The sequence below is a fragment of the Hyperolius riggenbachi genome, chromosome 4, assembly GCF_040937935.1.
Source record: "Hyperolius riggenbachi isolate aHypRig1 chromosome 4, aHypRig1.pri, whole genome shotgun sequence".
Classification (NCBI taxonomy): domain Eukaryota; kingdom Metazoa; phylum Chordata; class Amphibia; order Anura; family Hyperoliidae; genus Hyperolius; species Hyperolius riggenbachi.
In genome coordinates this window covers 50,422,540-50,448,331 of record NC_090649.1, presented here as the reverse complement: position 1 = coordinate 50,448,331, position 25,792 = coordinate 50,422,540, and the positions used below count along the sequence as shown (strand labels likewise).

Here is a 25,792-nt window from a genome sequence, read left to right as displayed (position 1 = left end):
AAAATGACAATAAGAGGTTAGGAAATGAATGATTGGCATGAATGAGAGTTTAACATCCAATATTACCCCTTAAGCAACCTGCTTGAGAAGCCAAGTTTTTAGAGGATCATATCAAGCTTTAACATAATTTCAGGCAGAGAAACCTGTACCATTGATAGAACTTGCCATTTACCAGGTACTCAATGACAGCAGGTAGATTCTGAAAAGTGGTGTGCCGTACGAATCTACTCATTGTGCATCTCCATAGCGAACGTCAAAGGGGATGTAGCTTAGTGGTAGAGCGCATGCTTTGCATGTATGAGGCCCCGGGTTCAATCCCCGGCATCTCCAGCTTTTCTTCTACAAACTGCTAAGGCCCCCTTCCGCTACTGGATCCCATACCGGAAGCGCCAATGTTTCCTGCTGCAGATGCTTAGTGAGGTGTCAACAATTCTGACTTTAATGCAAACTCTTATTGTTCGTGAAATGAAAGGTTCCACCTATTTTGTGGGAAAAAAATTGGCCCTTAGCCAAATGCGGATTTACTGAAAATTTTTAAAAATGATCCGTAACATCACTTTCCAACTTAAACAGCTGCTAATTACCATTTTCTGCTGTAGCAGATAAAGGCCTGCTGAGGTACCACGACACTGCTGACAGCATCGGGGGATGTAGCTCAGAGGTAGAGCGCATGCTTCGCATGTATGCGGCCCCGGGTTCAATCCCTGGCATCTCCAGCTTTTCTTCTACAAACTGCAAAGTCCCCCTTGCGCTAATGGATCCCATACTGGAAGCGCCAATGTTTTCTGTTACAGATGCTTAGTGAGGTGTCAATATTTCTGACTTTCATGCAAACGCTATGCACCTTGGAATAGAGCCAATAAAATGCACTTCAGCCTCGTACACACTATGCAATTTCCCGCCAGATAGATGGGTCGAATAGATCAGGTCCGATCTGATTTCCGATCGTTTTTCTGATCGATTTGCATTGAAGTGATCAGAAAATCGATCGGAAATCCGATCGGATCTGTCGAAGATTATCTATCGACCCATCTGTCTGATGGGAAATTGCATGGTGTGTACCAGACTTTTTCTTTTAGGCCACACAGGAGGATGATTTAAGATTCAATGCAGGATTTAATCCAGGCCTTTGCAAGCAATTAAGCAGCATCAAGAGTCAGGAAGTGATGGAGGAGATAAAGATGACAAGAAGAGGTTAGGAAATGAATGATTGACATGAATGAGAGTTTAACATCCAATATTACCCCTTAAGCAACCTGCTTGAGAAGCCAAGTTTTTAGAGGATCTTATCAAGCTTTAACATAATTTCAGGCAGAGAAACCTGTACCATTGATAGAACTTGCCATTTACCAGGTACTCAATGACAGCAGGTAGATTCTGAAAAGTGGTGTGCCGTACGAATCTACTCATTGTGCATCTCCATAGCAAACGTCTAAGGGGATGTAGCTCAGTGGTAGAGCGCATGCATTGCATGTATGAGGCCCTGGGTTCAATCCCCGGCATCTCCAGCTTTTCTTCTACAAACTGCAAAGTCCCCCTTGCGCTAATGGATCCCATACCGGAAGCGCCAATGTTTCCTGTTACAGATGCTTAGTGAGGTGTCAATATTTCTGACTTTCATGCAAACGCTATGCACCTTGGAATAGAGCCAATAAAATGCACTTCAGCCTTGTACACACTATGCAATTTCCCGCCAGATAGATGGGTCGAATAGATCAAGTCCGATCTGATTTCCGATCGTTTTTCTGATCGATTTGCATTGAAGTGATCAGAAAATCGATCGGAAATCCGATCGGATCTGTCGAAGATTATCTATCGACCCATCTGTCTGATGGGAAATTGCATGGTGTGTACCAGACTTTTTCTTTTAGGCCACACAGGAGGATGATTTAAGATTCAATGCAGGATTTAATCCAGGCCTTTGCAAGCAATTAAGCAGCATCAAGAGTCAGGAAGTGATGGAGGAGATAAAGATGACAAGAAGAGGTTAGGAAATGAATGATTGGCATGAATGAGAGTTTAACATCCAATATTACCCCTTAAGCAACCTGCTTGAGAAGCCAAGTTTTTAGAGGATCATATCAAGCTTTAACATAATTTCAGGCAGAGAAACCTGTACCATTGATAGAACTTGCCATTTACCAGGTACTCAAGGACAGCAGGTAGCTCAGTGGTAGAGCGCATGCTTTGCATGTATGAGGCCCTGGGTTCAATCCCCGGCATCTCCAGCTTTTCTTCTACAAACTGCTAAGGCCCCCTTCCGCTACTGGATCCCATACCGGAAGCGCCAATGTTTCCTGCTGCAGATGCTTAGTGAGGTGTCAACAATTCTGACTTTAATGCAAACTCTTATTGTTCGTGAAATGAAAGGTTCCACCTATTTTGTGGGAAAAAATTGGCCCTTAGCCAAATGCGGATTTACTGAAAAATTTTAAAAATGATCCGTAACATCACTTTCCAACTTAAACAGCTGCTAATTACCATTTTCTGCTGTAGGAGATAAAGGCCTGCTGAGGTACCACGACGCTGCTGACAGCATTGGGGGATGTAGCTCAGAGGTAGAGCGCATGCTTCGCATGTATGAGGCCCCGGGTTCAATCCCCAGCATCTCCAGCTTTTCTTCTACAAACTGCAAAGTCCCCCTTGCGCTAATGGATCCCATACCGTAAGCGCCAATGTTTCCTGTTACAGATGCTTAGTGAGGTGTCAATATTTCTGAATTTCATGCAAACGCTATGCACCTTGGAATAGAGCCAATAAAATGCACTTCAGCCTCGTACACACTATGCAATTTCCCGCCAGATAGATGGGTCGAATAGATCAGGTCCGATCGTTTTTCTGATCGATTTGCATTGAAGTGATCAGAAAATCGATCGGAAATCCGATCGGATCTGTCGAAGATTATCTATCGACCCATCTGTCTGATGGGAAATTGCATGGTGTGTACCAGACTTTTTCTTTTAGGCCACACAGGAGGATGATTTAAGATTCAATGCAGGATTTAATCCAGGCCTTTGCAAGCAATTAAGCAGCATCAAGAGTCAGGAAGTGATGGAGGAGATAAAGATGACAAGAAGAGGTTAGGAAATGAATGATTGACATGAATGAGAGTTTAACATCCAATATTACCCCTTAAGCAACCTGCTTGAGAAGCCAAGTTTTTAGAGGATCTTATCAAGCTTTAACATAATTTCAGGCAGAGAAACCTGTACCATTGATAGAACTTGCCATTTACCAGGTACTCAATGACAGCAGGTAGATTCTGAAAAGTGGTGTGCCGTACGAATCTACTCATTGTGCATCTCCATAGCAAACGTCTAAGGGGATGTAGCTCAGTGGTAGAGCGCATGCATTGCATGTATGAGGCCCTGGGTTCAATCCCCGGCATCTCCAGCTTTTCTTCTACAAACTGCAAAGTCCCCCTTGCGCTAATGGATCCCATACCGGAAGCGCCAATGTTTCCTGTTACAGATGCTTAGTGAGGTGTCAATATTTCTGACTTTCATGCAAACGCTATGCACCTTGGAATAGAGCCAATAAAATGCACTTCAGCCTTGTACACACTATGCAATTTCCCGCCAGATAGATGGGTCGAATAGATCAAGTCCGATCTGATTTCCGATCGTTTTTCTGATCGATTTGCATTGAAGTGATCAGAAAATCGATCGGAAATCCGATCGGATCTGTCGAAGATTATCTATCGACCCATCTGTCTGATGGGAAATTGCATGGTGTGTACCAGACTTTTTCTTTTAGGCCACACAGGAGGATGATTTAAGATTCAATGCAGGATTTAATCCAGGCCTTTGCAAGCAATTAAGCAGCATCAAGAGTCAGGAAGTGATGGAGGAGATAAAAATGACAAGAAGAGGTTAGGAAATGAATGATTGGCATGAATGAGAGTTTAACATCCAATATTACCCCTTAAGCAACCTGCTTGAGAAGCCAAGTTTTTAGAGGATCATATCAAGCTTTAACATAATTTCAGGCAGAGAAACCTGTACCATTGATAGAACTTGCCATTTACCAGGTACTCAATGACAGCAGGTAGATTCTGAAAAGTGGTGTGCCGTACGAATCTACTCATTGTGCATCTCCATAGCGACCGTCAAAGGGGATGTAGCTTAGTGGTAGAGCGCATGCTTTGCATGTATGAGGCCCCGGGTTCAATCCCCGGCATCTCCAGCTTTTCTTCTACAAACTGCTAAGGCCCCCTTCCGCTACTGGATCCCATACCGGAAGCGCCAATGTTTCCTGCTGCAGATGCTTAGTGAGGTGTCAACAATTCTGACTTTAATGCAAACTCTTATTGTTCGTGAAATGAAAGGTTCCACCTATTTTGTGGGAAAAAAATTGGCCCTTAGCCAAATGCGGATTTACTGAAAATTTTTAAAAATGATCCGTAACATCACTTTCCAACTTAAACAGCTGCTAATTACCATTTTCTGCTGTAGCAGATAAAGGCCTGCTGAGGTACCACGACACTGCTGACAGCATTGGGGGATGTAGCTCAGAGGTAGAGCGCATGCTTCGCATGTATGCGGCCCCGGGTTCAATCCCTGGCATCTCCAGCTTTTCTTCTACAAACTGCAAAGTCCCCCTTGCGCTAATGGATCCCATACTGGAAGCGCCAATGTTTTCTGTTACAGATGCTTAGTGAGGTGTCAATATTTCTGACTTTCATGCAAACGCTATGCACCTTGGAATAGAGCCAATAAAATGCACTTCAGCCTCGTACACACTATGCAATTTCCCGCCAGATAGATGGGTCGAATAGATCAGGTCCGATCTGATTTCCGATCGTTTTTCTGATCGATTTGCATTGAAGTGATCAGAAAATCGATCGGAAATCCGATCGGATCTGTCGAAGATTATCTATCGACCCATCTGTCTGATGGGAAATTGCATGGTGTGTACCAGACTTTTTCTTTTAGGCCACACAGGAGGATGATTTAAGATTCAATGCAGGATTTAATCCAGGCCTTTGCAAGCAATTAAGCAGCATCAAGAGTCAGGAAGTGATGGAGGAGATAAAGATGACAAGAAGAGGTTAGGAAATGAATGATTGGCATGAATGAGAGTTTAACATCCAATATTACCCCTTAAGCAACCTGCTTGAGAAGCCAAGTTTTTAGAGGATCATATCAAGCTTTAACATAATTTCAGGCAGAGAAACCTGTACCATTGATAGAACTTGCCATTTACCAGGTACTCAAGGACAGCAGGTAGCTCAGTGGTAGAGCGCATGCTTTGCATGTATGAGGCCCTGGGTTCAATCCCCGGCATCTCCAGCTTTTCTTCTACAAACTGCTAAGGCCCCCTTCCGCTACTGGATCCCATACCGGAAGCGCCAATGTTTCCTGCTGCAGATGCTTAGTGAGGTGTCAACAATTCTGACTTTAATGCAAACTCTTATTGTTCGTGAAATGAAAGGTTCCACCTATTTTGTGGGAAAAAATTGGCCCTTAGCCAAATGCGGATTTACTGAAAAATTTTAAAAATGATCCGTAACATCACTTTCCAACTTAAACAGCTGCTAATTACCATTTTCTGCTGTAGGAGATAAAGGCCTGCTGAGGTATCACGACGCTGCTGACAGCATTGGGGGATGTAGCTCAGAGGTAGAGCGCATGCTTCGCATGTATGAGGCCCCGGGTTCAATCCCCAGCATCTCCAGCTTTTCTTCTACAAACTGCAAAGTCCCCCTTGCGCTAATGGATCCCATACCGTAAGCGCCAATGTTTCCTGTTACAGATGCTTAGTGAGGTGTCAATATTTCTGAATTTCATGCAAACGCTATGCACCTTGGAATAGAGCCAATAAAATGCACTTCAGCCTCGTACACACTATGCAATTTCCCGCCAGATAGATGGGTCGAATAGATCAGGTCCGATCGTTTTTCTGATCGATTTGCATTGAAGTGATCAGAAAATCGATCGGAAATCCGATCGGATCTGTCGAAGATTATCTATCGACCCATCTGTCTGATGGGAAATTGCATGGTGTGTACCAGACTTTTTCTTTTAGGCCACACAGGAGGATGATTTAAGATTCAATGCAGGATTTAATCCAGGCCTTTGCAAGCAATTAAGCAGCATCAAGAGTCAGGAAGTGATGCAGGAGATAAAGATGACAAGAAGAGGTTAGGAAATGAATGATTGGCATGAATGAGAGTTTAACATCCAATATTACCCCTTAAGCAACCTGCTTGAGAAGCCAAGTTTTTAGAGGATCATATCAAGCTTTAACATAATTTCAGGCAGAGAAACCTGTACCATTGATAGAACTTGCCATTTACCAGGTACTCAATGACAGCAGGTAGATTCTGAAAAGTGGTGTGCCGTACGAATCTACTCATTGTGCATCTCCATAGCGAACGTCAAAGGGGATGTAGCTCAGTGGTAGAGCGCATGCTTTGCATGTATGAGGCCCCGGGTTCAATCCCCAGCATCTCCAGCTTTTCTTCTACAAACTGCTAAGGCCCCCTTCCGCTACTGGATCCCATACCGGAAGCGCCAATGTTTCCTGCTGCAGATGCTTAGTGAGGTGTCAACAATTCTGACTTTAATGCAAACTCTTATTGTTCGTGAAATGAAAGGTTCCACCTATTTTGTGGGAAAAAATTTGGCCCTTAGCCAAATGCGGATTTACTGAAAAAATTTAAAAATGATCCGTAACATCACTTTCCAACTTAAACAGCTGCTAATTACCATTTTCTGCTGTAGGAGATAAAGGCCTGCTGAGGTACCACGACACTGCTGACAGCATTGGGGGATGTAGCTCAGAGGTAGAGCGCATGCTTCGCATGTATGAGGCCCTGGGTTCAATCCCCAGCATCTCCAGCTTTTCTTCTACAAACTGCAAAGTCCCCCTTGCGCTAATGGATCCCATACCGGAAGCGCCAATGTTTCCTGTTACAGATGCTTAGTGAGGTGTCAATATTTCTGACTTTCATGCAAACGCTATGCACCTTGGAATAGAGCCAATAAAATGCACTTCAGCCTCGTACACACTATGCAATTTCCCGCCAGATAGATGGGTCGAATAGATCAGGTCCGATAGTTTTTCTGATCGATTTGCATTGAAGTGATCAGAAAATCGATCGGAAATCCGATCGGATCTGTCGAAGATTATCTATCGACCCATCTGTCTGATGGGAAATTGCATGGTGTGTACCAGACTTTTTCTTTTAGGCCACACAGGAGGATGATTTAAGATTCAATGCAGGATTTAATCCAGGCCTTTGCAAGCAATTAAGCAGCATCAAGAGTCAGGAAGTGATGGAGGAGATAAAGATGACAAGAAGAGGTTAGGAAATGAATGATTGGCATGAATTAGTGTTGGGCGAACAGTGTTCGCCACTGTTCGGGTTCTGCAGAACATCACCCTGTTCGGGTGATGTTCGAGTTCGGCCGAACACCTCATGGTGTTCGGCCTTTTAAGTTCGGGTTCGCCCCGAACTTCTGTATGCCCCCGAACAGGGCCGAACAGGGCACCTGTTCGGGCGAACAGGGCCCTGTTCGGCCGAACAGGCCGCAATACGGCCCCCCTATGGGGTCGCAGGCATAAGGGGGGAGCATGCCCCGATCGCGGGGGGGGTCGGAAATTCCCCCCACCCCCTCCGCTAGCGCTCCCCCCTCTGCCCGCTTCCCCATTCAAAAGTTTCAAGAAGTACCTGTATAGCGGATGGCCTGGCAGTGGCACTGTGGAGTGAGGAGGAGGAGGAGTCCGGAGAGTGACGAGTTGAGGGAGGCCGGGCAGCGGGCGTGAGGTCAGAGAAAGGGCGAGTTCCGCCCTTTCTCTGACCTCACGCCCGCTGCCCGGCCTCCCTCAACTCGTCACTCTCCGGACTCCTCCTCCTCCTCACTCCACAGTGCCACTGCCAGGCCATCCGCTATACAGGTACTTCTTGAAACTTTTGAATGGGGAAGCGGGCAGAGGGGGGAGCGCTAGCGGAGGGGGTGGGGGGAATTTCCGACCCCCCCCGCGATCGGGGCATGCTCCCCCCTTATGCCTGCGACCCCATAGGGCCCCCAAAATAGGGATGTTCGGGAAGTTCGGGGTTCGGCCCGAACATGCCGAACATCTCGGCCATGTTCGGCGAACTTTCCCGAACCCGAACATCCAGGTGTTCGCCCATCACTAGCATGAATGAGAGTTTAACATCCAATATTACCCCTTAAGCAACCTGCTTGAGAAGCCAAGTTTTTAGAGGATCATATCAAGCTTTAACATAATTTCAGGCAGAGAAACCTGTACCATTGATAGAACTTGCCATTTACCAGGTACTCAATGACAGCAGGTAGATTCTGAAAAGTGGTGTGCCGTACGAATCTACTCATTGTGCATCTCCATAGCGAACGTCAAAGGGGATGTAGCTCAGTGGTAGAGTGCATGCTTTGCATGTATGAGGCCCCGGGTTCAATCCCCGGCATCTCCAGCTTTTCTTCTACAAACTGCTAAGGCCCCCTTCCGCTACTGGATCCCATACCGGAAGCGCCAATGTTTCCTGCTGCAGATGCTTAGTGAGGTGTCAACAATTCTGACTTTAATGCAAACTGTTATAAACTGTTCTTATCACCTTGCTTCGACACCATCGTCTCACAGACTGTGAGATCACTTGACTCTCCACACACAGCAAGCAGGATATAGACTTTCCCAGGCTTTCCCAATGTTTACGTTATTTATTCAGGAAACAGGAATACAGATAGATACATTCATCTCCTGGCAAAGCAGACTTCCATGTTGCGTTACAGCTGCTTGAGTATCTATCCTACTGACGATACCCAGGTCTTCTTGTATCTACTCTATGTTACATCTAGACTACCTATGTACAGCATACATTATATCAGATTACAGAAAGGAATAACATGTTTAAAAGTCCCAGTCAGACTTGCGAGCTAGTGTGAAAGTAAAGAGCAGAAGTGAGCTCTCGTAGCTCCCTCAACCTTTAATAGCGACTAGGAAAGAGTTAAATATGACATCACCTTCGCCACCCCCTAGACCAGTTTATTGGTGGACCCACTCGTGATGTCATCATACACACCTACTTGATTAATAATCAATGAGGCATTTGACCCAGATGCAGGACCGTGGATGTTTAGTAAACATAGCCAATGTTTTCTGTTCCTGTGGTTGAGGTCAGAGTAGTCCGATGGCCTTCTCTTAGGAACATGTTCTCAGTATCTGCGTGTATCTTCTGCTACACGCAGACCCTGAGATGCCTCTGTCTATTTTAAAGGCATACCCTGCGGACAAGCCTTTTACATAAAACTCAGGCCAAGTAACTGAGGCCTACTTAAATTATAACAATCCCCCCTAAAACGGCTTGACCCGCAGATCCCAGCATCTGAACCTCCCAGTACCTGGTTTCTTTCTTGTATGTTTCACTTTTCGATGTTCGTGCTCACACAACTTCTCTGCTCTAGGCGGTTACCCCTGGAAGAGAGAGAGCAAGACCTCTTGGTCTTCCTGTAACCAGGCTGTCTGGGGAAGCCCTACTTCTAAGTCCCTCAATACCACATGCTCAGCATTTGCGTCACTTGCGTATCACTCACAAACTTGCATGACCACAGAAAAGTGAAACTCGTTTGGTTGTTACAAAACGGAGCAGTGCCAGGTGCCTTCTAAAAGAGCGCCTTTATACAATCAGCTCCTAGTTACATAGTTACATAGTTACTTTGGTTGAAAAAAGACATACGTCCATCGAGTTCAACCAGTACAAAGTACAACTCCACCCTGCTCCCTCACATATCCCTGTTGATCCAGAGGAAGGCGAAAAAACCCTTACAAGGTAAAAATTCCTTGTACTACTAAATTCCTAGGTACTACTAAACCTATACCCGTAACCCTGTATTTCCCTTAATTCGAAAATATTGGTTCATGAGATGGTTTATGAGGCACCAATCTCTGGACCGTGTTAATTTGTTTGCGTAATTTTACACACAAACTCACCTGTATAATGATTCCCAAGATTGCCACCCCCATCACTACGACCAGTGGATGTAGGAAGAAATTCTGAATTGCAGAGGCCCAGTCCGAATGTCCCTGGAATATTGCCAGAAACCGTTTCCACCAGGTCAGACTGGAACTCACCTGATTATATTTGTGTTCAACCTCTTTAAGATCGCCTTGATCATGACGAAATATCACCTCTAATTTAGTGTTCTGGTTGTTTAACCGTTTTAACAAAGTGTGATCTTGTGTCAAAACCTGTACCCATTTGTCCCATGGCGTGTTATCCCTCAGGATGGGCACCTCCTGTGGAGCTTTGAACTGTAGAGTTCTCCTCACAATTTGAGGAATCACGTAGTCAAACCTAGATGACTTGATCCGTATGGGATCTCCGCTCACACAATATGTTCCCCTTAAAAGACCAACCCTATCGGAACAATTATGAAAATGTACAATGAATGTGTCATTAGACCTCATGTTTAAAAAACACACTTTTCCTTCAGCCACCGGAGATATTGGTTTGGCATTAGGAGGGATCTTTTGGATGGCAGCTGCGCACTCTGTGTTATTGAGCCAGCAGGCGTCCTCACTAAATCGGACTTGCCCCGGCAAACACAGGTACCTCTCTGAGAATTGCCAGCATGATGACAAATCTACTTGTTTCACCTCCCCGTCTAGCACCAAAAATCGTTGACCTCTCAGGTCATGGTGTAAGACATGTGTTGAGGAAACAGGTGTACCCAGGGATACTACTGGAAAAACTACCTGAGTTTCTCCGCCGGTAGGAACTAAGGAAGTAGCGGTGCATAAAAAATTGTCGCACCCCATCCATTTGTTTATCCACACCTCTCGGTGCCTCCATGCAAAAGATCCTTCCCCCGGAAAATCGACAAATCGCTCCTTGTCAAGTCTCAGCTGTAAAGGAGTTTTACCTTCTGATAAGGCTTGAGCCATTATCTTAAAATCTGCTGTTAACTCGGTTTGCATTGACAGGCATGCTGTCTCCCATGCAGTACCCCTAGCATGTTCAATCATCTTCTGAAGAATTATTTGAATGTGCCTTTGAGTGTACCCCTGAACTCTATAGGTGTTGTGTGTTAACTGTTCCAAAACCAAGTTCAGATGGTGTTGGGTACCCACATTCTGTTGTCCCAATGTGCCTAATTGTTGAATGACCTCCGTCATCCCTTCTATGTCTACACTGTTTGCTACCCCCATTCCAGCGCCCATTCCTCCCAAGAGTGTATCTGTTAAATCTCGGGACCTTCTTCTGGCTACGCTATTCCCCGTGGAATGTGCCCATGACATAAAAGACTGTACCAGGGTGGCAGTGACAGTGCTACAGTTAGGGTATATATTAGATATTACCCACTCTTCTAAATTAATCTGCCAAGTGATCAATTGAAGCTGGGCCTCCATGATAACTGGAGTCGCCCTCAGTTGATTTAACTGGAAAGGGCCACTTTTTACAACCTGATGTGTCTCACATGACGGTAGGTGGGGTTCCTGAGTAGTCCCTGGCAGGGTGACTACCTGAGCTTTAGGCGTTGTGGGAACCCCCACTTTTACTGTCACGGTTCCCCTTCTCATTATGCAAGATCTATTTGGACCCTGTAACGAAAAATCTGCAACGCCGGATGGATTGCGGAAATATGGTCGCATCCAGTCCGGCAAGCGGACCTTCCAACGCGGGATGCGGAAATTCGTCCGCATCCGCTGCGCACATCCGTCCGAGCACTCTGCTCCAAACTCACCAACATGCTGTTCACCAGGGTTCTGCCATCTTGCCTCTAGGGGGTGCGGCCGCACACCAGACACGCCTTTATACTCTTAGAAAGCGTGTCAGCTGACCTGGAGGTCAGCTGACATTTTAGCCTGCTCTGATTGGTTGCTGCCTGGGGTGGAGACTTCTCTCCCAGGCAGTATATAAGGAAGTGCTTTTCAGTCACACTTTGTCTGTGTTTGCGATACCCTGTGTCAGCACTCAGACCTTAGACTAGATCCCAGGTGTTGAAACCAAGGACTTCACACCTAGACTAGGAGATTATTATTATTGTTATTGATTCTCTGTGTATGATTCTGTGCCTGTCTTGACTTCTCTTCTGCTTCCTGATTCTGTACTCTGCCAGCCCGTACCGTTAACGACTATTGGCTTGGTTCCTGACTATTCTCTCGTCTCACGTCTCTGTACTGTTGCCGCCTGTACTGTTGCCGAACCTCTTTCTGTCTGACCTTGCTCCCTTCAGTGGAACGTCTCCTACTGTTGGGTTATTATCTGAGGCTTGCCTCCCTGAGACGCCGGCCCTAGCAGACCGTTACTGCCAGAGGCCGAGATTCCTCCACTGCCACTTTGGGGGATCTCACACACGGGGTTCCCATTCAGAGGTAACCACACCTCTGAGGAATTGCCGTGTGGTGGATATTTCCACAACTTTGTGAATATTTACTGCTTTGTATATTTTCATGTTGTTCGTGTGTCCACTGCTTTACATCTACCCGCATTATTAGCAATTCCGCAGATTGCTATATAATCGGGTCTATCCTTGTATTATTGGCGATACTGCGGATCCCCAATAATCAAGGTTCGGGGTGTGACACTGGTCTGAGTAGATCATTTCAGGCACTTACCGTGTTAGTGAGCCTTCCGCTGATTTACCATCAGGAAGATACTTACTATTTCACTCTAACATATCTGCATTAGTGGTGATTCTGTATATCACCACTTAATCAGATATTTGTGCCTCTTGCTGACACCAATCGTTACAGAAACACAGACCATAAAGAAGTAAGATGGAGGGGGTGATAAACCAGCTTCAGACTGTAAGGGCAGAGTTAGAACAGCTGAAGATTACTGTAACTGCACAGCAGGCTCAGATTACTCAGTTAAATGAGACTGTCCAAAGGTTGCAATCACCACTTAACGTTCTACCTCCCCCGGCTCTTAGCGAGCCTAAAATGAACATTCCTGAGAAATTTTCAGGCACAAGGTCAGATTTCCAGAATTTCCGTCACAGAGTGCTGTCTTACTTTGAGATGAAACCTGTGTCCTCGGGAACCGAGGCTCAGAAGGTCACTCTTATCAAGACTCTATTGCATGCAGATTCCCAGACGTGGGCTTATGGCTTACCTGATGAGCATCCTGCTCTGTCTTCTGTCCAGGAGTTTTTTAAGGCCATGGCGGTCATCTACGATGATCCAGATAGTGCCGCCACGGCCGAACGTAAGCTCAAAAACCTTAGACAAGGACGCAGTACTGCTGAGGAGTATGCGTCAGAGTTTAGGAAGTGGGCTGTGTCCTCTAGATGGGAGCGATATGCACTCTTGGATAGATACCTAGATGGGTTGTCAGAAGCAGTAACTGACGTGATGGTTAGTCATCCGGAACCCAAAGATCTAGATGAGGCTATTACGCTGTCTATTAAAATAGATAGGCGTCTGAGGTACAACAAGAAGGGCAGGTACCCCATGTACTCTAGGACTTCTGGGGCCAGTAGCTCGGCAGCAGTTGAGACTGAGGAGCCGATGCAGTTAGGCCACGGGCGCCTCACGGAGGCGGAAAGGTCAAGAAGACGCAGAGAGGGTCTTTGCATGTACTGCGGGGAAAAGGGCCACATTGCACAAAACTGTGGTAGGAAGTCGGGAAACTCCTCGGCTTAGGTGTGGTAGGGGGTACCACCCTAAGCGGAATTGTTTTACCTCCAAAACAAGAAAAAATGTTATTGCCCTGTTCCCTAAATTGGGAAGGGAAGAACTTTCCTACCACAGCATTTGTAGATTCCGGGTCAACAGCTAACTTTTTAGATTTAAGCTTTGCTTTAAGTTTAAATATCCCTGTACTTCCGGTAGGAAGACATTTATATGTTACAGCGATTGATGACACTCCTTTGCAAGGAAAGTCCCCACTGTGTCAGACACCTCCCCTCTCGCTGCAAGTGGGAGCTCTGCACAGGGAGGTCATACAGTTTTTCGTTTTAAAGATGTCTACCTCTACGGTGATACTAGGGTTGCCCTGGTTACGATTACATTCTCCTCAGTTTGATTCTGGGAATGGGCAGTTGACTACTTGGTCGCCTTATTGTACACAACATTGTTTACAGAATGTAGTTTTGTGTTCTACTAAGATTCAAGTGGAGGGAGTACCTCCACAATATCAGGAATATGCTGATGTCTTTTGTCCTAGGGCAGCAGATCAATTACCCCCCCATAGACCTTTTGATTGCCCAATAGATTTGAAACCAGGAACCATGCCACCCAGGGGCCACCTATACAACCTCTCGTCCCCGGAAAAATTGGCCATGGACGAGTACATTCAGGAGAATTTGCAGAAGGGTTTCATCCGCCCTTCAAGATCTCCTGCAGGAGCGGGATTCTTTTTCGTTCAGAAAAAAGATGGTGGCTTGCGCCCCTGTATTGACTACAGGGGTCTAAATAAGATCACGATTAAGAATCGGTATCCACTACCGCTAATCGACGATTTATTTACACAGGTTCCCGGGGCTTCTGTTTTCACTAAGTTGGATCTAAGGGGGGCCTACAATTTGATCCGTATCAGGGAGGAAGATGAATGGAAGACGGCATTCAACACTCCCAAGGGGCATTACGAATACTTGGTGATGCCCTTTGGGTTGTGTAACGCTCCTGCAGTTTTTCAGGAGTTCGTCAACGAGATTTTTAGGGAGGTACTGGGTCGCTTTGTAATCGTCTACTTAGATGATATCTTAATATTTTCTAAAAATATCACGGAACACCGCCAACATGTGAAGTATGTGTTACAAAGACTCAGGGAGAATCAATTGTTTGCGAAATTAGAGAAATGTGTTTTTGAGGTAAAGGAGATTGCCTTTCTTGGTTACATTATCTCTACATCAGGGTTGTCCATGGATCCCAAAAAGGTCTCTGCTGTAAGGGATTGGCCACAACCATCTGGGCTTAAAGCACTACAGAGATTCTTGGGATTCGCAAATTATTATAGAAAATTTATCAAGGGGTTCTCTTCGGTGGTGTCTCCGCTTACTAATTTGACAAAAAAAGGGGCTGATGCCACTCATTGGTCAGAAGAAGCAGTTGTGGCATTTTCCTCTCTGAAAGAGGCATTCTGTTCTGCTCCCATATTACGTCATGTAGATGTTGCTTACCCATTTATAGTGGAGGTGGATGCCTCGGAGGTTGGAGTAGGAGCAGTATTGTCTCAACGTTCAGGACTTCAGGGCAAGCTTCATCCCTGTGCTTTTTTTTCCAGAAAATTCTCTCCTGCCCAGAGAAATTATGATGTTGGAAACAGGGAATTATTAGCCATCAAGCTTGCTTTTGAGGAGTGGCGCCACTGGTTAGAGGGGGCGGAGCATGTAATTACTGTGTACACGGATCATAAAAATTTACAGTACATTGAAAAAGCTAAAAGACTCACCCCCAGACAGGCTAGATGGGCTCTCTTTTTCTGCCGTTTTAATTTTATAATTACATTCACACCAGGGAGTAAGAACGTTAAAGCGGACGCCCTTTCTCGTTGTTTTGAACCTGAAACTGCTCCATCTCCTTCCTCAGAAAGTATTCTGTCGAAAGAGATCATCCTGGCAGCCACTGAGATAGTTGAAGACCTTCCTAGCCTCTTAAGTCCTTTTCAATTAGAAGTGCCAGAAGGGAAACCAAGAGGGGTTCTTTATGTCCCTTGTACTTTACGTCCCAAAGTGCTGCAGTTGTTTCATGGACACAAGAATGCTGGACACCCTGGCATTACCCGAACCCAAGAATTGTTGTGTAGATCTGTCTGGTGGCCATCTCTACAACAAGATTGCAAGGAATTTGTTAAGACCTGTACCGTCTGTGCCAGGAGCAAACCCTCCCGACTGGCTCCAGTTGGAACTTTGCAGTCTCTGCCCTCCCCTCAGGAGCCATGGACACATATTTCCATGGACTTCGTGGGAGAACTTCCAGATTCCAATGGAAAGACTGTCATATGGGTGGTCACAGACAGATTCAGTAAGATGGCCCACTTTGTGCCTTTGAGTGGTTTCCCTACTGCTCAAAAATTAGCAGATCTTTTTATTCAAAATATCTTTAAATTACACGGCATTCCAGAGAATGTTGTCTCAGACAGAGGGGTCCAGTTTGTCTCTAGGTTCTGGCGGGCCTTCTGTAAGGGGATGGGTATGTCGTTGTCCTTTTCATCAGGTTACCATCCACAGACCAACGGCCAGACAGAGAGGACCAATCAATCTTTGGAACAGTTCCTGAGATGTTATGTGGCGGACGCCCAACACCAGTGGGCGGAGTTTCTACCATTTGCTGAGTTCGCACATAACAATCTCAGGAATGAGTCCTCTGGTTATGCGCCTTTTCAAATTGTCAATGGGAAATCTCCCAAATTTTCTCCTTTGCCAGTGTCGACCTCTCCATTCCCTGTCCTGGAGGAGTGGCAGGAATCTTTCAAGAGGATTTGGGCTAATGTCGGAGAAAATTTAAAAAAGGCTTTCATCATACAGAAGAGGCAGGCAGATAAGAGACGGTCTGCGGAGTGGGAGTTTAAACCAGGAGACAGAGTTTGGATATCAACTCGTCATATAGCTCTGAGGCAGCCATCCGCGAAACTGGGGTCCAGGTATATTGGACCATATCCAATTTCCGAAAGGGTTAATCGTGTTACTTACAGAGTCAGGTTACCGCAGTCTCTAAAGGTGGGGAAAGCCTTTCATGTGTCACTCCTGAAACCAGCTGTTCAGGTGGATTCCCCCCCTCCTCACCCTGTCATGGTTGATGGTGAGCCTGAATGGGAGGTTGAGGAGATCTTGGACTCCAGACGAGTTCAGGGTTCAGTGCAGTATTTGGTGCATTGGAGAGGGTACGGTCTAGAGGAAAGATCCTGGGTCAAAGCAGGTGATTTACATGCTGATAAACTTAGGAGACGGTTCCATGAGCTCCATCCTGACAGGCCAGGTGGGACGTGTCCGGAGTCCACGCCTAGAGGGAGGGGTACTGTAACGAAAAATCTGCAACGCCGGATGGATTGCGGAAATATGGTCACATCCAGTCCGGCAAGCGGACCTTCCAACGCGGGATGCGGAAATTCGTCCGCATCCGCTGCGCACACCCGTCCGAGCACTCTGCTCCAAACTCACCAACATGCTGTTCACCAGGGTTCTGCCATCTTGCCTCTAGGGGGTGCGGCCGCACACCAGACACGCCTTTATACTCTTAGAAAGCGTGTCAGCTGACCTGGAGGTCAGCTGACATTTTAGCCTGCTCTGATTGGTTGCTGCCTGGGGTGGAGACTTCTCTCCCAGGCAGTATATAAGGAAGTGCTTTTCAGTCACACTTTGTCTGTGTTTGCGATACCCTGTGTCAGCACTCAGACCTTAGACTAGATCCCAGGTGTTGAAACCAAGGACTTCACACCTAGACTAGGAGATTATTATTATTGTTATTGATTCTCTGTGTATGATTCTGTGCCTGTCTTGACTTCTCTTCTGCTTCCTGATTCTGTACTCTGCCAGCCCGTACCGTTAACGACTATTGGCTTGGTTCCTGACTATTCTCTCGTCTCACATCTCTGTACTGTTGCCGCCTGTACTGTTGCCGAACCTCTTTCTGTCTGACCTTGCTCCCTTCAGTGGAACGTCTCCTACTGTTGGGTTATTATCTGAGGCTTGCCTCCCTGAGACGCCGGCCCTAGCAGACCGTTACTGCCAGAGGCCGAGATTCCTCCACTGCCACTTTGGGGGATCTCACACACGGGGTTCCCATTCAGAGGTAACCACACCTCTGAGGAATTGCCGTGTGGTGGATATTTCCACAACTTTGTGAATATTTACTGCTTTGTATATTTTCATGTTGTTCGTGTGTCCACTGCTTTACATCTACCCGCATTATTAGCAATTCCGCAGATTGCTATATAATAGGGTCTATCCTTGTATTATTGGCGATACTGCGGATCCCCAATAATCAAGGTTCGGGGTGTGACACTGGTCTGAGTAGATCATTTCAGGCACTTACCGTGTTAGTGAGCCTTCCGCTGATTTACCATCAGGAAGATACTTACTATTTCACTCTAACATATCTGCATTAGTGGTGATTCTGTATATCACCACTTAATCAGATATTTGTGCCTCTTGCTGACACCAATCGTTACAGACCCTTAAACTCTAGGGACTGTGGGATGCAAAAACCATATGTCCATGGTCCTTCATCCTCCTGGACTAAGGGCGCTATTTTTAAACCCCCCCTTTTTAGTCCCATCACCCTTCCGTCATAGAGAGTCCCCGGGGTGCTACCTGATGTATCCCAGGATTCTACCTCTCTACTCCAAAAGGTCCCCGGATCCATCCAACTCACGTCCCATGCTAACCCTTGTGGCCCTCCCCAGAAGAATACGGTAGGTACTCTTTCTTCTGGGAAATTGATTAGCATATCAATGACAAACGCTGTTCCCAACTGTCCTGTTTGGACCTTTGCCCCCCTTATGTCCTGGGGCAAAATGCGTACCTTAGGTCGGGAAGAATGTACTCTCTGCAATCGTTCGATTAAGAGTACCTCCTCACTTACCCATCTAGCATGAGGATAAGTGCTTGAATATGGACTGTGTGGTATTGTCTCATGTTGTGACCCCTGTAGTGAGGATGTTATCTGTGTGGACCCTCCCCTACTCGGGATTGCTCTCTCCACCCTCTTGGTCCCCCGAGACTGTGGCTGGATCTCGATTTTTACTTCTTGTTTCGAGAACCACCAACCCTCGGCTTTCCAGCCTTTACGTGTGTATAGTTGTTTCAGAGGCACTCTCTGTTGGTAGCTCCAGAGTGTGATGTTGTCCCCTGCGTCTCTCTGGTAAAAGAATTGACGCCTCCTGCTCGTTCCTCTCCAATCTGGAACCATCTCACTCTGCATAACCAAGACAAGGTACCCCTGAATCACACACTCCACCTTTTGCATGTACCCATTGTACTGCAAGGTACCTTTTAACAAAACTTTGGATCGGTGCATCGATTCTGGGAGTGTGACATTCAATGGCAGATTTACACTGCCGTTCACGTCACCCTTCCAGCACACCTGACCCTTCAGACCTTTCACCCACATTGTGCCATGAAATTTGTCTGCACCTGGCACTTGTGTTCTCATTAACCCCTTATTATACCCGAGAATGTCCTCTCTTCGTTCTCCTAGGACGAAATGGCAACCTAGGATCACCATCAGCATGGTACACTTCATTATAAAAGCACCACCCTGGGAAAGAAAAACATTAGCACTTTGCATTATGCTTTGCTCCGACAGTTTTGTTAGTCTCTTTCCGATTTCAGGAATCTCGTGGTTTACTCTCTTTCCAATTTCAGGAATCTCGTGTCTTAGTCTCTTTCCGATCTCAGGAATCTCGCTGTTCTCCAAGCTTAGATTGGCATCTGGAACCTTTCGCGTATCCGACTGACATCTCCAGCTTTGCTGCCAGCACGGCATCTGTCTCAAATCCATATTGCCAAACACCTGAAATCGAAATACAAACAAATCAATTCTTATTAATGATTTGGGATTCGCCCTGCGGCTTGTACTCTTTACACTTTAAATTGATCAATATATATCGTAATTGATCTCGTTGCTTTATGGTTCTCATGAACTCTGTTTACTCTTATTGGTAGATTGGAGTTAAACTTCACCCCCCTACCTCAGTACTATCCTCAGTACTTACCTGTTTAAAATATGCTCCCGCGGACTTCACCTATGGAAGCTCGCTTCACCTTTGGAAGCTCTCACCCCATTGCAGCTCACTCCACATCCCCCCTTATCTGTCCATGCGCGGCCGTCGCATGCACAGATTACGGATGCCACACCTGATGCTGCTTTGCAGGTGAGCCTGCAATGCTCTTACTCATTATCGCATTTACTTATCTAGAACTTCATCGCGATACCAGCTCTGCTAGAAGTTCTGTGTGTTGTACCCTCTGACCAATGTTTGCCGTGCCACCACCTAAACTACCAAAAAAAACTGGCTGCCTCCCTGTAGGAAGGAGCACTTTGCACTTAAACTACACAGGGTGCAGGGCTAAGCATACCAACGTCACATGCCTGTATGCAGATCCCTGAATGCCCACATGGAAGGTAGTCACCTGGCAAACAGCGTACTGATACACTGTCACTCTGTAAACGGCAATTCTATCATCTGTATAATTGCCCCATGAACTGTTGTCAGTCCTTGTTCTTTGTGCTACAATTGATAGGAGCTGGAAAAAAAATATTTGACCAATCAGTGGACGAAAAAAAAACGCACACAAAACAGCTCCAGCCCAGCATAGACCTCTCAGTCCAGCTCTGGCCCTATTCACGACAACACCGGAAAAAAACGTTACCGCTCTGCAGAAGCGGCGACGGAAACCCGAATTGGTCAACTCCCTTTTTTCCAACTCCGGCACCCCCTTTGATGCGCTGTCCCCCTTTCCTTCTATTGGGAACTCATGCTGCACCACCCATTAAGGTGCCTCACTTACAGGAATAATCCCATAAGCAACACAGTACAGACCCATTTCCGATCTGTACTGCTCCGTGTGTCCCTGCACCGAGCTGGGAAACACTTCCTATTCTGGCATTCCTGTCCATAGACTCTGGGAAAAACTCTGGGGAAATACGTTGCAACCCGAGACACACAGTAGCATGTCTCTGTATCTCTCCCCCCCTCCCTTCCAGCTGCTCTGCCCGGAGCCGCGAGCACAGCCTGATGTGACGTGGATCCCCCAGCCCCTCCTCCCCCCTGCCATGACGTGTGGGGGCCATGACTCACGGGGGCGGGCTCTCTCCACTGCCGCCATTTTGAGTCCTGGACTGCCAGCCAAGATGGCTGCTCCCATAGCAGCCTCTCGTTCCTATAGACCTAGGAGAGAGAGCAAACACAAATAGAACATACTTTTTTTATGCATCGTTACACACAGCTTCTATCCACAGTGCACAAAAATCAGCCTCAGCATTCCTTCACGTCTCAGCTGTAATCCGAACTGCAAGCAAACATACGGATCCCCAGAGACGTAGGAATCTTTCTCACTCTATCACAGACATAATTAAGAACCGCCCGAGCGAGCTATACGACTCCAAACCACTGTAACCGACTGGAAATGCGAGAAACGTGCAGAACATCTCACAAACAGAAAGACACTCGCTTTCCTTCTCTCTCCCTCTATCCCCTCTCTCCCCAACTCATCTGCAGCTCATCTCAGCCATAACTCGGAACTATTACAGCGCTATTACTGAGACGAACAACAGACGAGCTGGATGAACAACATAACAGATGCAGATATTTACAAGCATGTTAGCAATGTTAACGCGCGGAGGAAAGACACACAAAAACCTCACCCATTATCTCAGCTGTCCCTCTGCGAAATTCCACAGCTACCCAGAGACAAGGGCTGTCCACCCAGCTCCCCGAGAAAAACGTACTTCTAAGTTTCACAACTGTTCTCTCCTGTCTACTCTGCTACCTCTGCCGCGGGGGACCCCCCCCCCTTATCTATCATCCTGCCCCGTCTCTGGACAGGGAGAGAAAAACAAAACATCTGCCACACAGAAAACTTGAATCCGAAGAAGAAAAAAAAAAAACCAAGCACATAAACCAGACTCCCCCCTCCCACCATGCATGGGAGAGATGAGAAGCCCGCAGCCTCCCCACTGCAATTAACACAGAATATACACATTAACACATTACCCTCCTCTCATACAATAAAGATAATGCAACACAACAACGTAAAACATACTTGCCTGAGCAGAAGACTTTGTAAGCCTGCGAATTCGACCAGCTTTTGGCAACTTTCCACGACACTGAGTGGATCCCTGGAACTACTGAGCGTCAGCTCTGTGTACCCACACTGGCTCAGCGGATCAATCTCCAGCGGCAGCTGCCAGCCGGCCTCGGAGCCTTCCAGTCACCTGTGATCCGGTTTAGGCTAGGACTGATGTGCACTTTCAGTCTAAGTTTAACATCCACGAGTGTCGCCGCTGGTTCTCTCGAATTGTAGCCCGTGTGTGCTCGGCTCCCACACACTACTCACACCAGCTTATCAGTCTCAGCTTGATAAGCTTTACAGTCCGTGTCCGTCTATTCCGCTTGTTTTGCTGTGGAATATCTTGAAACCATTTTCCATCGGCCCCGGCCCCGTCTGCCTGTATAGCTAGGCAGGGAAGGATTTCAGGCACCACTGTTATAAACTGTTCTTATCACCTTGCTTCGACACCATCGTCTCACAGACTGTGAGATCACTTGACTCTCCACACACAGCAAGCAGGATATAGACTTTCCCAGGCTTTCCCAATGTTTACGTTATTTATTCAGGAAACAGGAATACAGATAGATACATTCATCTCCTGGCAAAACAGACTTCCATGTTGCGTTACAGCTGCTTGAGTATCTATCCTACTGACGATACCCAGGTCTTCTTGTATCTACTCTATGTTACATCTAGACTACCTATGTACAGCATACATTATATCAGATTACAGAAAGGAATAACATGTTTAAAAGTCCCAGTCAGACTTGCGAGCTAGTGTGAAAGTAAAGAGCAGAAGTGAGCTCTCGTAGCTCCCTCAACCTTTAATAGCGACTAGGAAAGAGTTAAATATGACATCACCTTCGCCACCCCCTAGACCAGTTTATTGGTGGACCCACTCGTGATGTCATCATACACACCTACTTGATTAATAATCAATGAGGCATTTGACCCAGATGCAGGACCGTGGATGTTTAGTAAACATAGCCAATGTTTTCTGTTCCTGTGGTTGAGGTCAGAGTAGTCCGATGGCCTTCTCTTAGGAACATGTTCTCAGTATCTGCGTGTATCTTCTGCTACACGCAGACCCTGAGATGCCTCTGTCTATTTTAAAGGCATACCCTGCGGACAAGCCTTTTACATAAAACTCAGGCCAAGTAACTGAGGCCTACTTAAATTATAACACAAACTCTTATTGTTCGTGAAATGAAAGGTTCCACCTATTTTGTGGGAAAAAAATTGTCCCTTAGCCAAATGCGGATATACTGAAAAATTTTAAAAATGATCCGTAACATCACTTTCCAACTTAAACAGCTGCTAATTACCATTTTCTGCTGTAGGAGATAAAGGCCTGCTGACAGGGTCGGACTGGGACCTTGGGGGCCCACCATAGAAATTTGAACTTGGGGCCCACACATCCCTAGAGATCACCCGAACCTCAGATTTTAGGTTCGCGAACTTCCGCAAAAGGTTTGGTTCGCGTGAAGTTTTGCGACCCGCAATAGACTTCAATGGGGATGCTAACTTTGAAAACTAGAAACATTTATGCTGGCCACAAAAGTGATGGAAAAGATGTTTCAAGGGGGATGAGTGGGTTAAATGCCAAAAGTCCCGGGGAAAAATCTGGATTTGACGCAAAGCAGCATTTTAAGGGCAGAAATCACACTGAATGCTAAATTGCAGGCCTAAAGTGCTTTCAAACATCTTGCCTGTGTATACATCAATCAGGGAGTGTAATTAGTGTACTGCTTCACACTGACACACCAAACTCACTGTGTAACGCACCGCAAACAGCTGTTTGTGTAGTGACGGCCGTGCTGGACTGGTGCGCAACATGGCCAGAGTGCAGGCCGTGGCGGTTTTCAAGCCCATATGGTCGCCGGGCTGTGGTAGCTCAATGATAGAACAACAGTGACTGTCCAGCTGATCAAATTTGGTCTGTCCACAATGAAACAACAACCTTATCTTCTTGTATGTAGGTAGGCATAGGTAGGAGTCCCAGTAGTTAGCTAGGCATAGGTAGGAGTCCCAGTATAGGTAGGTAGGCATAGGTAGGTGTCCCAGTATAGGTAGATAGGCATAGGTAGGTGCCCCAGTAGTTAGCTAGGCATAGGTAGGTGTCCCAGTATAGGTAGGAAGGAATAGGTAGGTGTCCCAGTATAGGTAGATAGGCATAGGTAAGTGTCCCAGTATAGGTAGATAGACATAGGTAGGTGCCCCAGTAGTTAGCAAGGCATAGGTAGGAGTCCCAGTATAGGTAGGTAGGCATAGGTAGGTGTCCCAGTATAGGTAGATAGGCATAGGTAGGTGCCCCAGTATAGGTAGATAGGCATAGGTAGGTGCCCCAGTAGTTAGCTAGGCATAGGTAGGTGTCCCAGTATAGGTAGGAAGGAATAGGTAGGTGTCCCAGTATAGGTAGATAGGCATAGGTAAGTGTCCCAGTATAGGTAGATAGACAGACATAGGTAGGTGCCCCAGTAGTTAGCTAGGCATAGGTAGGAGTCCTAGTATAGGTAGGTAGGTGCCCTAGTATAGGTAGGTAGGCATAGGTAGGTGTCCCCGTAGTTAGGTAGGCATAGGTTGGTGTCCCAGTATAGATAGTTAGGCAGGGCCTGGCTGGCACAGTAATAGCAATTATCAAGGTCCAGCTGCAACAGATAGGGTTGTATAATGCTGTGTCAGTGGGCAACACAAAAAAAAAAACAAAGCAAAAAACAACACATCAGGAGAACATTAGCTCTCAAAAGAGCTGTTGAGGGGTGCTATTTTAGCAATAACAATCAGCCAGGAGCAAGCTAATAAGTCTACAAGAGCCTAACTAATCTTTCCCTATGAGAGTCTGCCAGCAGCTGTCCCTTCACTAAATACTGCAGGTGCACGAGTGAGTGTAATAGCCAGCGCTACCTGCCTTTTATAAGGGGGGGGGGAGTGGCTCCAGGAGAGAGTGTAGCCTAATTGGCTACAATGTGCCTGCTGACTGTGATGTAGAGGGTCAAAGTTGACCCTAATGGCGCACTATGGGGGCAAACCGAACTTCCGCAAAAGTTCGCCTTCGCTGGCGGACGCGAACCACCGAAAGTTTGCCTGGAACCGTTCGAGCCATCTCTACACATCCCACGATTGTGGTGGAAAAAAAAAGGAGCGAGGCCATGCACCAGAAGGTGGGCGTGGTCATGAAGCTTCATGGACAGGACGAAATGTAAATAGCAGCGTTGTAATTCAGAGACACTGCTGCCCAGCATAACTTTGCATAGAGTCCCGCTCCTTTAATATAAAGTAATGTCCTATTTACCATACATATGACATTGATTAGATCGTGAGCTCCTTTGAGGACAGTCAGTGACATGACTATGTACTCTGTACAATGCTGCAGAAGATGTCAGTGCTATATAAATACATAATAATAATATGGCAGGACATTACACTATGACTATGGTAGGATTAGAGTGTGAGCTCCTCTGAGGACAGTCAGTGACATGACTATGTACTCTGTACAATGCTGCAGGAGATGTCAGTGCTATATAAATACATAATAATAATATGGTAGGACATTAGAGTGTGACTATGGTAGGGAATAGATAGTGAGCTCCTCTGAGGACAGTCAGTGACATGACTATATACTCTGTAAAGTGCTGCAGATGATGTCAGCGCTGTAAAAATACGTAATAATAATATGGTAGGACATAGACTATGCCTAGAAAGGAAAATGAGCGAGAGAAGTGGAAAGGAGTGAGATTGGGGCACAAGCATAACAATTGCAACCAAAACTCCCGGCGGTCTCCATGGTTACCATGCTGAGTAGAGGCGGAGCGTTATACATTAACTGCTCTCTGGGTTCCACAGGACAGGTCCTCTTCACTCCGCTTTGGTTTAGCTCATCGCTGTAGCGTACAGTCAATTACTATGTAGCTCTCGTTGACATGTGACATGTATAAAGAGCCACATGGTGATCGGCTGCACAGCATGGTGATGAGCTATACTGAAGAGGAGCGAAGAGGACCTGTCCTGCAGCTTGGAGAAGATAATGTACACGTTGTTGCTGCTCTAATGGGTGATAAGGGGAGGGGGGACACTGACATCTTGTATACCTTTTAATTGTTTTATTTTTT

The 25,792-nt window shown here is 46.3% G+C and overlaps 13 non-coding genes across 13 annotated transcripts; all 13 read left to right on the top strand.

The window, feature by feature from the left end:
* Nucleotides 1-258: 258 nt before the first annotated feature.
* TRNAA-UGC (transfer RNA alanine (anticodon UGC)) lies at nucleotides 259-330 on the top strand. Its single transcript has one exon. It is a non-coding gene; the product is annotated as a tRNA-Ala (tRNA).
* Nucleotides 331-644: 314 nt separating this feature from the next.
* On the top strand, nucleotides 645-716 carry TRNAA-CGC (transfer RNA alanine (anticodon CGC)). Its single transcript has one exon. It is a non-coding gene; the product is annotated as a tRNA-Ala (tRNA).
* A 720-nt stretch (nucleotides 717-1,436) lies between these two features.
* Nucleotides 1,437-1,508, top strand: TRNAA-UGC (transfer RNA alanine (anticodon UGC)). The gene has a single exon. It is a non-coding gene; the product is annotated as a tRNA-Ala (tRNA).
* A 653-nt stretch (nucleotides 1,509-2,161) lies between these two features.
* TRNAA-UGC (transfer RNA alanine (anticodon UGC)) lies at nucleotides 2,162-2,228 on the top strand. Its single transcript has one exon. It is a non-coding gene; the product is annotated as a tRNA-Ala (tRNA).
* Nucleotides 2,229-2,541: 313 nt separating this feature from the next.
* TRNAA-CGC (transfer RNA alanine (anticodon CGC)) lies at nucleotides 2,542-2,613 on the top strand. The gene has a single exon. It is a non-coding gene; the product is annotated as a tRNA-Ala (tRNA).
* Nucleotides 2,614-3,321: 708 nt separating this feature from the next.
* Nucleotides 3,322-3,393, top strand: TRNAA-UGC (transfer RNA alanine (anticodon UGC)). Its single transcript has one exon. It is a non-coding gene; the product is annotated as a tRNA-Ala (tRNA).
* Nucleotides 3,394-4,113: 720 nt separating this feature from the next.
* Nucleotides 4,114-4,185, top strand: TRNAA-UGC (transfer RNA alanine (anticodon UGC)). Its single transcript has one exon. It is a non-coding gene; the product is annotated as a tRNA-Ala (tRNA).
* A 314-nt stretch (nucleotides 4,186-4,499) lies between these two features.
* Nucleotides 4,500-4,571, top strand: TRNAA-CGC (transfer RNA alanine (anticodon CGC)). Its single transcript has one exon. It is a non-coding gene; the product is annotated as a tRNA-Ala (tRNA).
* A 653-nt stretch (nucleotides 4,572-5,224) lies between these two features.
* Nucleotides 5,225-5,291, top strand: TRNAA-UGC (transfer RNA alanine (anticodon UGC)). Its single transcript has one exon. It is a non-coding gene; the product is annotated as a tRNA-Ala (tRNA).
* A 313-nt stretch (nucleotides 5,292-5,604) lies between these two features.
* TRNAA-CGC (transfer RNA alanine (anticodon CGC)) lies at nucleotides 5,605-5,676 on the top strand. Its single transcript has one exon. It is a non-coding gene; the product is annotated as a tRNA-Ala (tRNA).
* A 708-nt stretch (nucleotides 5,677-6,384) lies between these two features.
* On the top strand, nucleotides 6,385-6,456 carry TRNAA-UGC (transfer RNA alanine (anticodon UGC)). The gene has a single exon. It is a non-coding gene; the product is annotated as a tRNA-Ala (tRNA).
* A 314-nt stretch (nucleotides 6,457-6,770) lies between these two features.
* Nucleotides 6,771-6,842, top strand: TRNAA-CGC (transfer RNA alanine (anticodon CGC)). The gene has a single exon. It is a non-coding gene; the product is annotated as a tRNA-Ala (tRNA).
* A 1,526-nt stretch (nucleotides 6,843-8,368) lies between these two features.
* Nucleotides 8,369-8,440, top strand: TRNAA-UGC (transfer RNA alanine (anticodon UGC)). The gene has a single exon. It is a non-coding gene; the product is annotated as a tRNA-Ala (tRNA).
* Nucleotides 8,441-25,792: the final 17,352 nt, after the last annotated feature.